The sequence below is a fragment of the Oncorhynchus gorbuscha genome, linkage group LG19 (genome assembly GCF_021184085.1).
Source record: "Oncorhynchus gorbuscha isolate QuinsamMale2020 ecotype Even-year linkage group LG19, OgorEven_v1.0, whole genome shotgun sequence".
NCBI classification, from domain to species: domain Eukaryota; kingdom Metazoa; phylum Chordata; class Actinopteri; order Salmoniformes; family Salmonidae; genus Oncorhynchus; species Oncorhynchus gorbuscha.
Genome location: NC_060191.1, coordinates 35407256 through 35419110, shown reverse-complemented (window position 1 = coordinate 35419110; position 11855 = coordinate 35407256).

Here is an 11855-nt window from a genome sequence, read left to right as displayed (position 1 = left end):
AGTCTTATTGCTTGCCATGCAGTAGCAGAGAGAACAGTCTATGACTTGGGTGACTGGAGTCTTTGACAATTTTTGGGGCCTTTCTCTGAAACCGCCTGGTATATAGGTCCTGGATGTCAGGAAGCTTGGCCCCAGTGATGTACTGAGCTGTATGTACTACCTTCTGTAGCACCTTGCGGTCAGATACCGAGCAGTTGCCAAACAAGGTGGTGATGCAACCAGTCTGGATGCATTCGATGGTGCAGCTGTAGAACTTTTTGAGGATCTGGGGACCCTTGCCAAATCGTTTCATTCTCCTGAGGGGGCAAAGGTGTTGTTGTGCCCTCTTCACAACTGTCTTGATCTGTTTGGACCATGATAATTTGTTGGTGATATGGACACCAAGGAACTTGAAACTCTCGACCCGCTCAACTTCAGCCAGATCAATGTAAATGGGGTCCTGTTCGGCCCTCCTTTTCCTGTAGGCCAAGATCATCTCCTTTGTTTGCTCACATTGATGGATAAGTTGTTGGCCTGGCACCACACTGACAGGTCTTTGACCTCCTCCCTATAGGCTGTCTCATCATTGTCGATGATCAGGCCTACCACTGTTGTGTCATCAGCAAACTTAATGATGGTGCTGGTGTCATGCTTGGCCATGCAGTCGTTGGTGAACAGGGAGTACAGGAGGGGACTAAGCATGCACACCCGAGGGGAACCGATGTGGAGGATCAGTGTGACAGATGTGTTGTTGCCTGACCATACCTTCTGGGAGCGGCCCGTCGGGAAGTCCATGATCCAGCTGTAGAGGGAGCTGTTTAGTCCCAGGGTCCTTAGCTTAGCAATGAGCTTTGTGGGCACTATGGTGTTGATCACTGAGCTGTAGTCAATGAACAGCATGCTCACATAGGTGTACCTTTTGTATAGGTGGGAAAGCGCAGTATGGAGTGCTATTGCGATTGCGTCATCTGTGGATCTGTTGGGTCGGTATGCTAATTGAAGTGGGTCTAGGGTTTCCGGGACGATGGTGTTGATGTGAGTCATGACCTTTCAAAGCACTTCATGGCTACCGACGTGAGTGTAGAGGAGTATAGAATGCAGTGATGTGTCCAATAATTTGGTGGCAAATCTGATGGCTGAATGGAAAGAACATCTAGCCCAGACATGGGCAAACTACGGCCCGCGGGCCACATACGGCCCGTTAGGCTTTTTAATCCGGCCCGCCGAACTTGTCCAAATTATAGTAAAAACCTCCTTTTTTCCCCTTTCCCTGCAATGCCCACGTTTCCCCAATAGATGGCGCACTCAAAACACATTGACCGTTGTTGGAGTGGCGCGTATTTCTCTTTATTTCACTTTAATTTTCACTTCGTTTCACGTCACCATTAAGCCCTTCTGTGAAAATGAGCGGACCAAAGAGAAGGAAAGTGGACAGCGAATGCCGAGTGTTTAATAAGGAGTGGACAACAAAATACTTCTTCACTGAAGTCCGATCAACGGCTGTATGTCTGATATGCCAAGAAGCTGTTGCGGTTTTCAAAGAGTACAATATCAGCCGTCACTTTGCCACGAAGCATGCAAACTATGCTAGCAATAGTTAAGAGCAATGTGCATTTACGCACAGCAGCGGTACAGTAGCTTAATTAACACGCCGCACATCGCTCTTAATTTAAAATTAAACTTTCAGCTGCAGGTAGGATATTTAATACAGCCTATGTCTGTGTGCTTGGCAACGATACACGTGTACTGTTTGCGCGTGAAGGCGAGGGCGTCCGTGGCGAGTTTGTAGAGCGCGCGGTCAGGACAATCCATCCATGATTTTGCGGAGTTTAACACAAGTAGATATTATTGAGCTTGAGTATTTCGTTGTGTAATAATATGTTTTGAATGTTGAAAGTGATTCCATTTTTCAATAAATGTTGATTTCTTTAACTTTGCACCTTCGATTGAAACTTATTAAAAACAGACGCAATCTTGATAAATAACAGTGCGTATGTTATTTTAATCTATTTACATTTCCTCCTCCCAGTATCTGCGAAATAGTATGTAAATGCCATATCTTGCATATTCCTTGAGACAAATTTATTAACTAATAAGGGCTATTTTTCACATTTGAAAGACAGTTAATAAATTGGGTTGTAGTGTTCTTACTGTGCTATGAGGTTTGCACACACTACATTTAATGCTTTAGTATATCCGGCCCAAACACTCCCTCCAAATGCTCCTGGCCCGGCCCCTCTGTCAAATTTTAGAACCCATTGTGGCCCGCGAGTCAAAAAGTTTGCCCACCTCTGATCTAGCCACTCGAGAGCACCATTACCTGTCCATCTATAAATTCCGGGTAGGACGATCATCTGTATCAGGGTTAGTTTGGCAGCTGGGGTGAAAGAGGAGCAAATTACGAAAGAGGAACCAAGTCTAGATTTAACTTTAGCCTGCAGCTTTGATATGTGCTGAGAGAAGGACAGTGTACCGTCTAGCCATACTCCCAAGTACTTGTATGAGTTGACTACCTCAAGCTCTAAACCCTCACCCCTAGTTAGCAAACCAGGCCAAAGACCCCTGAGAGACACCGATACTCCTCAGCCGGCCCACAAGAATGGAATGATCTACCGTATCAAAAGCTTTGGCCAAGTCAATAAACAATAGCAGCACAACATTGCTTAGAATCAAGGGCAATGGTCACATCATTGAGGACTTTTAAGGTTGCAGTGACACATCCATAACCTGAGCGGAAATCAGATTGCATACCAGAGAGAATACCATAGACATACCAAGAAAGCCAGTCAGTTGATCATTTTTGATGAACAGGGCAAAATAGAAATAGGCTTATAACAGTTAGGATCAGCTTGATCTCCCCTTTTAAAAAGGATGCACTGTGACTACCTTCCAAGCAATGGGAACCTCCCCAGAGAGGAGAGACAGGTTAAAAAGGTCGGAGATAGGCTTGGCGATGATCGGAACCTTAAAGAACCTTAAAGAAGAAAGGGTCTCAAGTTTAAGGAGCACCTTTAGCACTTCTGACTCAGTGACTGCCTGCAGGGAGAACTTGTTTTTAATTCTCATTTTCTTTATGGAGGTGTATTTGTTAACAATAGCACTGAAAAAAGCACCTTCAACAGAGGGGATCAAGCTGATTCTATAACAATTTACAAAAGCCTGGTCACGAAGGAAGGCTTGCTCATTCAAGTATTTTAGCAAGCGTCTATGACAAATCAGGACAGGTCATTTCACTGAGCAGCCATTACGAACACAGGCTGTAAAGCAGTGATCACTAAGGTCATTACAGAAAACACCAGACTGATACCTATCAGGATTATTTGTGAGGATAACATAGAGGAGAGTAGCCTTTTCTGGGTGTTTGGAGTCATACCTTGTGGGATTGATAATAATCAGAGAAAGATTTAGTGAGTGCCATTGCTTTAGGACTTGGTCAGGTGGTTTAAGCATGTCCCAATTTAGGTCACCTAGCAGGACAAATTCAGACTTAGTGTAAGGGGCCAGGTGTGAGCTTAGAGAGCTTAGATAGGGTACTAAATTATATTAAAACATTTTTTACATTGTTTGCAAACTGATATGTGACATGTATTAATTCCAAAATAACATGCAAAACAGGCAGGCCCGAACAAAACAAAAATATATACATATATATATATATATTGCTAAAAATGTGGGTCTCAAAACAAGTGGGGCTCTGCTCTGAATGACATGTCGCCACTGACCATTGTAGCAATTAAAAAGGGAACAGTTTGGAGATTATGGGAAAATTATTTGACTAAAGGTGAGGTCACAGCAGTTCCCCTGACATGCTCCCCAGTTCCCCTGACATGTTACCGTACAGCCACTGTTTCAATTCAGGCGCTTATCAGTGTCCAAATCTGCCCTTTTCAACCTGTATAAGGGTACAAGTGTAAATGGCTCCCGGATACAAAGTGTAGTACAACTGCTCTCAAGAAGGGCTTTGTAATAACTCTGTACTGTGCATGTCCTCACTGTGTCTCTGGTTAGGCATGTTAGCAAGGAATTTCTACTAGTGTGCAGTAACCGTTGCTAGGTGAAACATACTTGGGGTTTCACACTTGAATAAATGATTTTTTATTTTATTTTAACCTTTATTTAACGAGGCAAGTCAGTTAAGAACAAATTCTTATTTACAATGACGGCTTACCTCGGCCAAATCCGGACGACGCGAGGGCCAATTGTGCGCCGCCCTATGGGACTTCCAATCACAGCCAGAACCAGGGACTGTAGTGACACCTCTTTGCACTGAGATGCAGTGCCTTAGACTGCTGCGCCACTCGGGAGCCCGATGATGACCATGTACGTATCATTGGAAAGAGTGTTGGCTGAGACTTTTCCCTAGAGGAGTGCAGACAGCCATGAGACTCGTGCTTCTGGAGAGTTCAACAGACCAACTTCATTCTCTATCATCATCATCATCACTGTCTGTAGGGATGGAGGAGACCTTCTTCACGGCAGATGAACTGAAGCCTCAGTCTAAAGCTAGCCTGTTTTCAACTCAAATACAAGCCTTCTCGCGCTATAAAAGAAGCTGTTTCGACTCACGCCATCAACAAAATAATGTTTAATCCCACAGCATTAGTTTACTTGTCCTGGAAAGTCTGCCACCTGTTATCAAATCAAATCAAAGTGTATTTGTCACGTGTGCTGAATACAACAGTTGTAGGTAGACCTTACCATGAAATGCTTACTTACAAGCCCTTCACCAACAATACTTTAAGAAGTTTTCAGAATGAAAATGTCAGGTAAAAAAATAGATAAGTAAAATAAAAAATAAAAAGTAAACAAATAATTATACAGCAGCAGTAAAATAACAATGGCGAGGCTATATGCAGGGGGTACCGTTACAGAGTCAATGTGGAGGCTATATGCAGGGGGTACCGTTACAGAGTCAATGTGGAGGCTATATGCAGGGGGTACCGTTACAGAGTCAATGTGGAGGCTATATGCAGGGGGTACCGTTACAGAGTCAATGTGGAGGCTATATGCAGGGGGTACCGTTACAGAGTCAATGTGGAGGCTATATGCAGGGGGTACCGTTACAGAGTCAATGTGGAGGCTATATGCAGGGGGTACCGTTACAGAGTCAATGTGGAGGCTATATGCAGGGGGTACCGTTACAGAGTCAATGTGGAGGCTATATGCAGGGGGTACCGTTACAGAGTCAATGTGGAGGCTATATGCAGGGGGTACCGTTACAGAGTCAATGTGGAGGCTATATGCAGGGGGTACCGTTACAGAGTCAATGTGGAGGCTATATGCAGGGGGTACCGTTACAGAGTCAATGTGGAGGCTATATGCAGGGGGTACCGTTACAGAGTCAATGTGGAGGCTATATGCAGGGGGTACCGTTACAGAGTCAATGTGGAGGCTATATGCAGGGGGTACCGTTACAGAGTCAATGTGGAGGCTATATGCAGGGGGTACCGTTACAGAGTCAATGTGGAGGCTATATGCAGGGGGTACCGTTACAGAGTCAATGTGGAGGCTATATGCAGGGGGTACCGTTACAGAGTCAATGTGGAGGCTATATGCAGGGGGTACCGTTACAGAGTCAATGTGGAGGCTATATGCAGGGGGTACCGTTACAGAGTCAATGTGGAGGCTATATGCAGGGGGTACCGTTACAGAGTCAATGTGGAGGCTATATTCAGGGGGTACCGGTACAGAGTCAATGTGGAGGCTATATGAAGGGGGTACCGGTACAGAGTCAATGTGCGGGGGCACCGGTTAGTCGAGGTAATTGAGGTAACATGTACATGTTAAAGTGATTATGCATAGATAATACCGTGCCTTGCAAAAGTATTCATCCTCCCTTGGCATTTTTCCTATTTTGTTGCATAACAACCTGCAATTTGAATGGATTTTTATTTGGATTTCATGTATTGGACATACACAAAATAAAAACGGATATGTAGTGCGTGCGTATGTGTTCACCCCCTTTACTATGAAGTCCAATAAATAAGACCTGGTGCAACCAATTACCTTCATAAGTCACATAATTAGTTAAATAAAGTCCACCTGTGTGCAATCTAAGTTTCACATGATCTGCCACATGATCTGCCACATGATCTCAGTATATATACAGTGCCTTGTGAAAGTATTCGGCCCCCTTGAACTTTGCGACATTTTGCCACATTTCACGCTTCAAACATAAAGATATAAAACTGTATTTTTTTGTGAAGAATCAACAACAAGTGGGACACAATCATGAAGTGGAACGATATTTATTGGATATTTCAAACTTTTTTAACACATCAAAAACTGAAAAATTGGGCGTGCAAAATTATTCAGCCCCCTTAAGTTAATACTTTGTAGCGCCACCTTTTGCTGCGATTACAGCTGTAAGTCGCTTGTGGTATGTCTCTATCAGTTTTGCACATCGAGAGACTGAATTTTTTTCCCATTCCTCCTTGCAAAACAGCTCGAGCTCAGTGAGGTTGGATGGAGAGCATTTGTGAACAGCAGTTTTCAGTTCTTTCCACAGATTCTCGTTTGGATTCAGGTCTGGACTTTGACTTGGCCATTCTAACACCTGGATATGTTTATTTTTGAACCATTCCATTGTAGATTTTGCTTTATGTTTTGGATCATTGTCTTGTTGGAAGACAAATCTCCGTCCCAGTCTCAGGTCTTTTGCAGACTCCATCAGGTTTTCTTCCAGAATGGTCCTCTATTTGGCTCCATCCATCTTCCCATCAATTTTAACCATCTTCCCTGTCCCTGCTGAAGAAAATCAGGCCCAAACCATGATGCTGCCACCACCATGTTTGACAGTGGGGATGGTGTGGTCAGGGTGATGAGCTGTGTTGCTTTTACGCCAAACAACGTTTTGCATTGTTGCCAGAAAGTTCAATTTTGGTTTCATCTGACCAGAGCACCTTCTTCCACATGTTTGGTGTGTCTCCCAGGTGGCTTGTGGCAAACTTTAAACGACACTTTTTATGGATATCTTTAAGAAATGGCTTTCTTCTTGCCACTCTTCCATAAAGGCCAGATTTGTGCAATATACGACTGCTTGTTGTCCTATGGACAGAGTCTCCCACCTCAGCTGTAGATTTCTGCAGTTCATCCAGAGTGATCATGGGCCTCTTGGCTGCATCTCTGATCAGTCTTCTCCTTGTATGAGCTGAAAGTTTAGAGGGACGGCCAGGTCTTGGTAGATTTGCAGTGGTCTGATACTCCTTCCATTTTAATATTATCGCTTGCACAGTGCTCCTTGGAATTTTTAAAGCTTGGGAAATCTTTTTGTATCCAAATCCGGCTTTAAACTTCTTCACAACAGTATCTCGGACCTGCCTGGTGTGTTCCTTGTTCTTCATGATGCTCTCTGCGCTTTTAACGGACCTCTGAGACTATCACAGTGCAGGTGCATTTATACGGAGACTTGATTACACACAGGTGGATTGCATTTATCATTATTAGTCATTTAGGTCAACATTGGATCATTCAGAGATCCTCACTGAACTTCTGGAGAGAGTTTGCTGCACTGAAAGTAAAGGGGCTGAATAATTTTGCACGCCCAATTTTTCAGTTTTTGATTTGTTAAAAAAGTTTGAAATATCCAATAAATGTCGTTCCACTTCATGACTGTGTCCCACTTGTTGTTGATTCTTCACAAAAAAATACAGTTTTATATCTTTATGTTTGAAGCCTGAAATGTGGCAAAAGGTCGCAAAGTTGAAGGGGGCCGAATACTTTCGCAAGGCACTGTACACCTTTCCAGAAATGCCCCAGCGTCTGCAACACCACTAAGCAAGTGGCACCACCAAGCAAGCGGCACCATGAAGACCAAAACTCTCCAAACAGGTCATGGACAAAGATGTGGAGAGTATAGATCAGGCTTGTGTTACCAAGAGAGGGCCGCACACCAAAACTCACAGACCAGGCAAGGAGGGCATTAATCAGAGAGGCAACAAAGAGACCAAAGATAACCCTGCCGGAGCTGCAAAGCTCCACAGCGGAAATTGGAGTATCTGTCCATAGGACCACTTTAAGTACACTCCACAGAGCTGGGTGTTATGGAAGAGTAGCCAGAAAACAGCCATTTCGTAAAGAAAGGCATGTGGGAGACTTCCCAAAAGGCATGTGGGAGACTCAACAAAAGGCATGTGGGAGACTCACCTAAAGGCATGTGGGAGACTCACCAAACGTTTGAAAGAATGTACATCTGGTCAGAAGAGACTAAAATTGAGCTTTTTGGCCATCAAGGATTTGAAATTTTTATTTCACCTTTATTTAACCAGGTAGGCAATTTGAGAACAAGTTCTCATTTACAATTGCGACCTGGCCAAGATAAAGCAAAGCAGTTCGACACATATAACAACACAGAGTTACACATGGAGTAAAACAAACATACAGTTAATAATACAGTAGAAAAATAAGTCTACATACAATGTGAGCAAATGAGGTGAGATTAGGGAGGTAAAGGCGAAATAAATACAATATAGCAAGTAAAACACTGGAATGGTAGATTTGCAGTAGAAGAATGTGCAAAGTAGAAATACAAATAATGGGGTGCAAAGGAGCAAAATAAATAAATAAATATAGTAGGGGGAGAGGTAGTTGTTTGGGCTAAATTATAGATGGGCAATGTACAGGTGCAGTAATCTGTGAGCTGCTCTGACAGCTGGTGCTTAAAGCTAGTGAGAGATGTGTTTCCAGTTTCAGAGATATTTTGTCCATTTGTTCCAGTCATTAGCAGCAGAGAACTGAAAGGAGAGGAGGCCAAAGGAAGAATTGGTTTTGGGAGTGACCAGAGAGATATACCTGATGGAGCGTGTGCTACAGGTGGGTGCAGCTATGGTGACCAGCGAGCTGAGATAAGGTGGATACTTTACCGAGCAGGGTCTTGTAGATGACCTGGAGCCAGTGGGTTTGGCGACGAATATGAAGCAAGGGCCAGCCAACGAGAGCGTACAGGTCGCAGTGGTGGGTAGTATATGGGGCTTTGGTGACAAAACGGATGGCACTGTGATAGACTGCATCCAATGTATTGAGTAAGGTATTGGAGGCTATTTTGTAAATGACATCGCCGAAGTCGAGGATCGGTAGGATTGTCAGTTTTACAAGGATATGTTTAGCAGCATGAGTGAAGGATGCTTTGTTGCGAAATAGGAAGCCGATTCTAGATTTGATTTGGGATTGGAGATGTTTAATATGAGTCTGGAAGGAGAGTTTACCGTCTAGCCAGACACCTAGGTATTTATAGTTGTCCACATATTCTAGGTCGGAACCGTTTAGGGTGGTGATGCTAGTCTGGCAGGCAGGTGTGGGCAGCGAACGGTTGAAAAGCATGCATTTGGTTTTACTAGCGTTTAAGAGCAGTTGGAGGCCACGGAAGGAGTGTTGTATGGCATTGAAGCTCGTTTGGAGGTTAGTTAGGACAGTGTCCAAGGAAGGGCCAGAAGTATACAGAATGGTGTCGTCTGCGTTGAGGTGGATCAGGGAATCGAGAGCGACATCATTGATATATACAGAGAAAAGAGTCAGCCCGAGAATTGAACCCTGTGGTATCCCCATAGACTGCCAGAGGTCCGGAGAACATGCCCTCCGATTTGACACACTGAACTCTGTCTGCAAAGTAGTTAGTGGACCAGGCGAGGCAGTCATTAAAAAAAAAACAGGTTATTGAGTCTGCCGATAAGAATACATTGATTGACAGTCGAAAGCCTTGGCCAGGTCGATGAAGACGGCTGCACAGTACTGTATTTAATTGATATTATATTGTTTAGTACCTGGAGCGTGGCTGAGGTGCACCTGTGACCGGCTCGGAAGCCAGATTGCACAGCGGAGAAGGTACGGTGGGATTCGAAATGGTCAGTGATCTGTTTATTAACTTGGCTTTCGAAGACTTTAGATAGGCAGGGCAGGATGGATATAGGTCAGTAACAGTTTAGGTCTAGGGTGTCACCCCCTTTGAAGAGGGGGATGACCGCGGCAGCTTTCCAACATTTAATGGTCTAGGACGATACGAAAGAGAGGTTGAACAGGCTGGCAATAGGGGTTGCAACAATGGCGGCAGATAGTTTCAGAAAGAGAGAGTCCAGATTGTCTATCCCAGCTGATTTGTACGAGTCCAGGTTTTGCAGCTCTTTCAGAACATCTGCTGTCTGGATTTGGGTGAAAGAGCCAAGCCAACACCTCTCATCATCATGCATGCTGTGGGGATGTTTTTCATTGGTAGGGACTGAGAAACTGGTCAGAATTGAAGGAATTACGGATGGAGCTAAATACAGGGACATTCTTGAGGGAAACCTGTTTCAGTCTTCAAGTGATTAGAGACTGGAACAGAGGTTCATCTTCCAGCAGGACAATGACCCCAAGCACACTGGTAAAGCAACACTCGAGTGGTTTAAGAGGAAACATTTAGATGTCTTGGAATGGCCTAGTCAAGGCCCAGACCTCAATCCAATTGAGAATCTGTGGTATGACTTAAAGATTGCTGTATACCAGCGAACACATCCTACTTGAAGGAGCTGGAGCAGTTTTGCCTTGAAGAATGGGCAACAATCCCAGTGGCTAGATGTACCAAGCTTATGGAGACATACCCCAAGAGACTTGCAGCTTTAATTGCTGCAAAAGGTGGCTCTACAAAGTATTGACTTTGGGGGGTGAATAGTTATGCACGCTCAAGTGTTCTGTTCTTTTGTCTTATTTGTTTCACAATTAAACAAATTTTGTATCTTCAAAGTGGTAGGCATGTTATGTACATCAAATGATACAAATCTACCCCCCCCCCAAAATACATTTTAATTCCAGGTTGTAAGGCAAATTAGGAAAAAGGGGGGTGAATACTTTTGCAAGCCACTGTAAACAGAGAGTAGCAGCAGCGTAAACGAGGGGTCTGGCTAGCCCTTTGATTAGATGTTCAGGAGTCTTATGGCTTGGGGTAGAATCTGTTAAGAAGCCTTTTGGAGCTAGACTTGGCGCTCCGGTACCACTGACCGTGCAGTAGCATAGAGAACAGTCCAGGACTAGGGTGGCTGGAGTCTTTGACAATATTTAGGGCCTTCCTCTGACACCGCCTGGCACAGAGGTCCTGGATGGCAGGAAGCTTGGCCCCAGTGATGTACTGGGGAGTACGCACTATCCTCGGTAGTGCCTTGCAGTCGGAGGCCGAGCAGTTGCCATACCAGGCAGTGATGGGACCAGTCAGGATGTTCACGATGGTGCAGCTGTAGAACCTTTTAAGGATCTGAGGACCCATGCCAAATATTTTCAGTCTCCTGAGGGGGAATAGACCCTCTTCATGACTGTCTTAGTGTTTTTGGACCATGATAGTTTGTTGGTGATGTGAACCCCAAGGAACTTGAAGCTCTCAACCTGCTCCACTGCAGCCCCGTCGATAAGAATGGGGGCGTGCTCAGTCCTCCTTTTTCTGTAGTCCACAATCATCTCCTTTGTCTTGATCACGTTGAGGGAGAGGTTGTCCTGGCATCACACAGCCAGGTCTCTGACCTCCTCCCTATAGGCTGTCTCATCGTTGTTGGTGATCAGGCATACCACTGTTGTGTCATCAGCAAACTTGATGATGTTGTTGGAGTCGTGCCTGGCCATGCAGTCATGAGTGAACAGGGAGTACAGGAGGGGACTGGGCACGTACCCTTGAGGGGCCCCCGTGTTGTGGATCAGTGTGGCGGATGTGTTGTTACCTACCCTTACCACCTGGGGGGGGGGGGTCATCAGGAAGTCCAGGGACCAGTTGCAGAGGGAGGTGTTTAGTCCCAGGGTCCTTAGCTTAGTGATGAGCTTTGAGGGCACTATGGTGTTGAACACTGAGCTGTAGTCAATGATTAGCATTCTCACATAGTGTTCCTTTTGTTCAGGTATGAAAGGGCAGTGTGGAGTGCAAT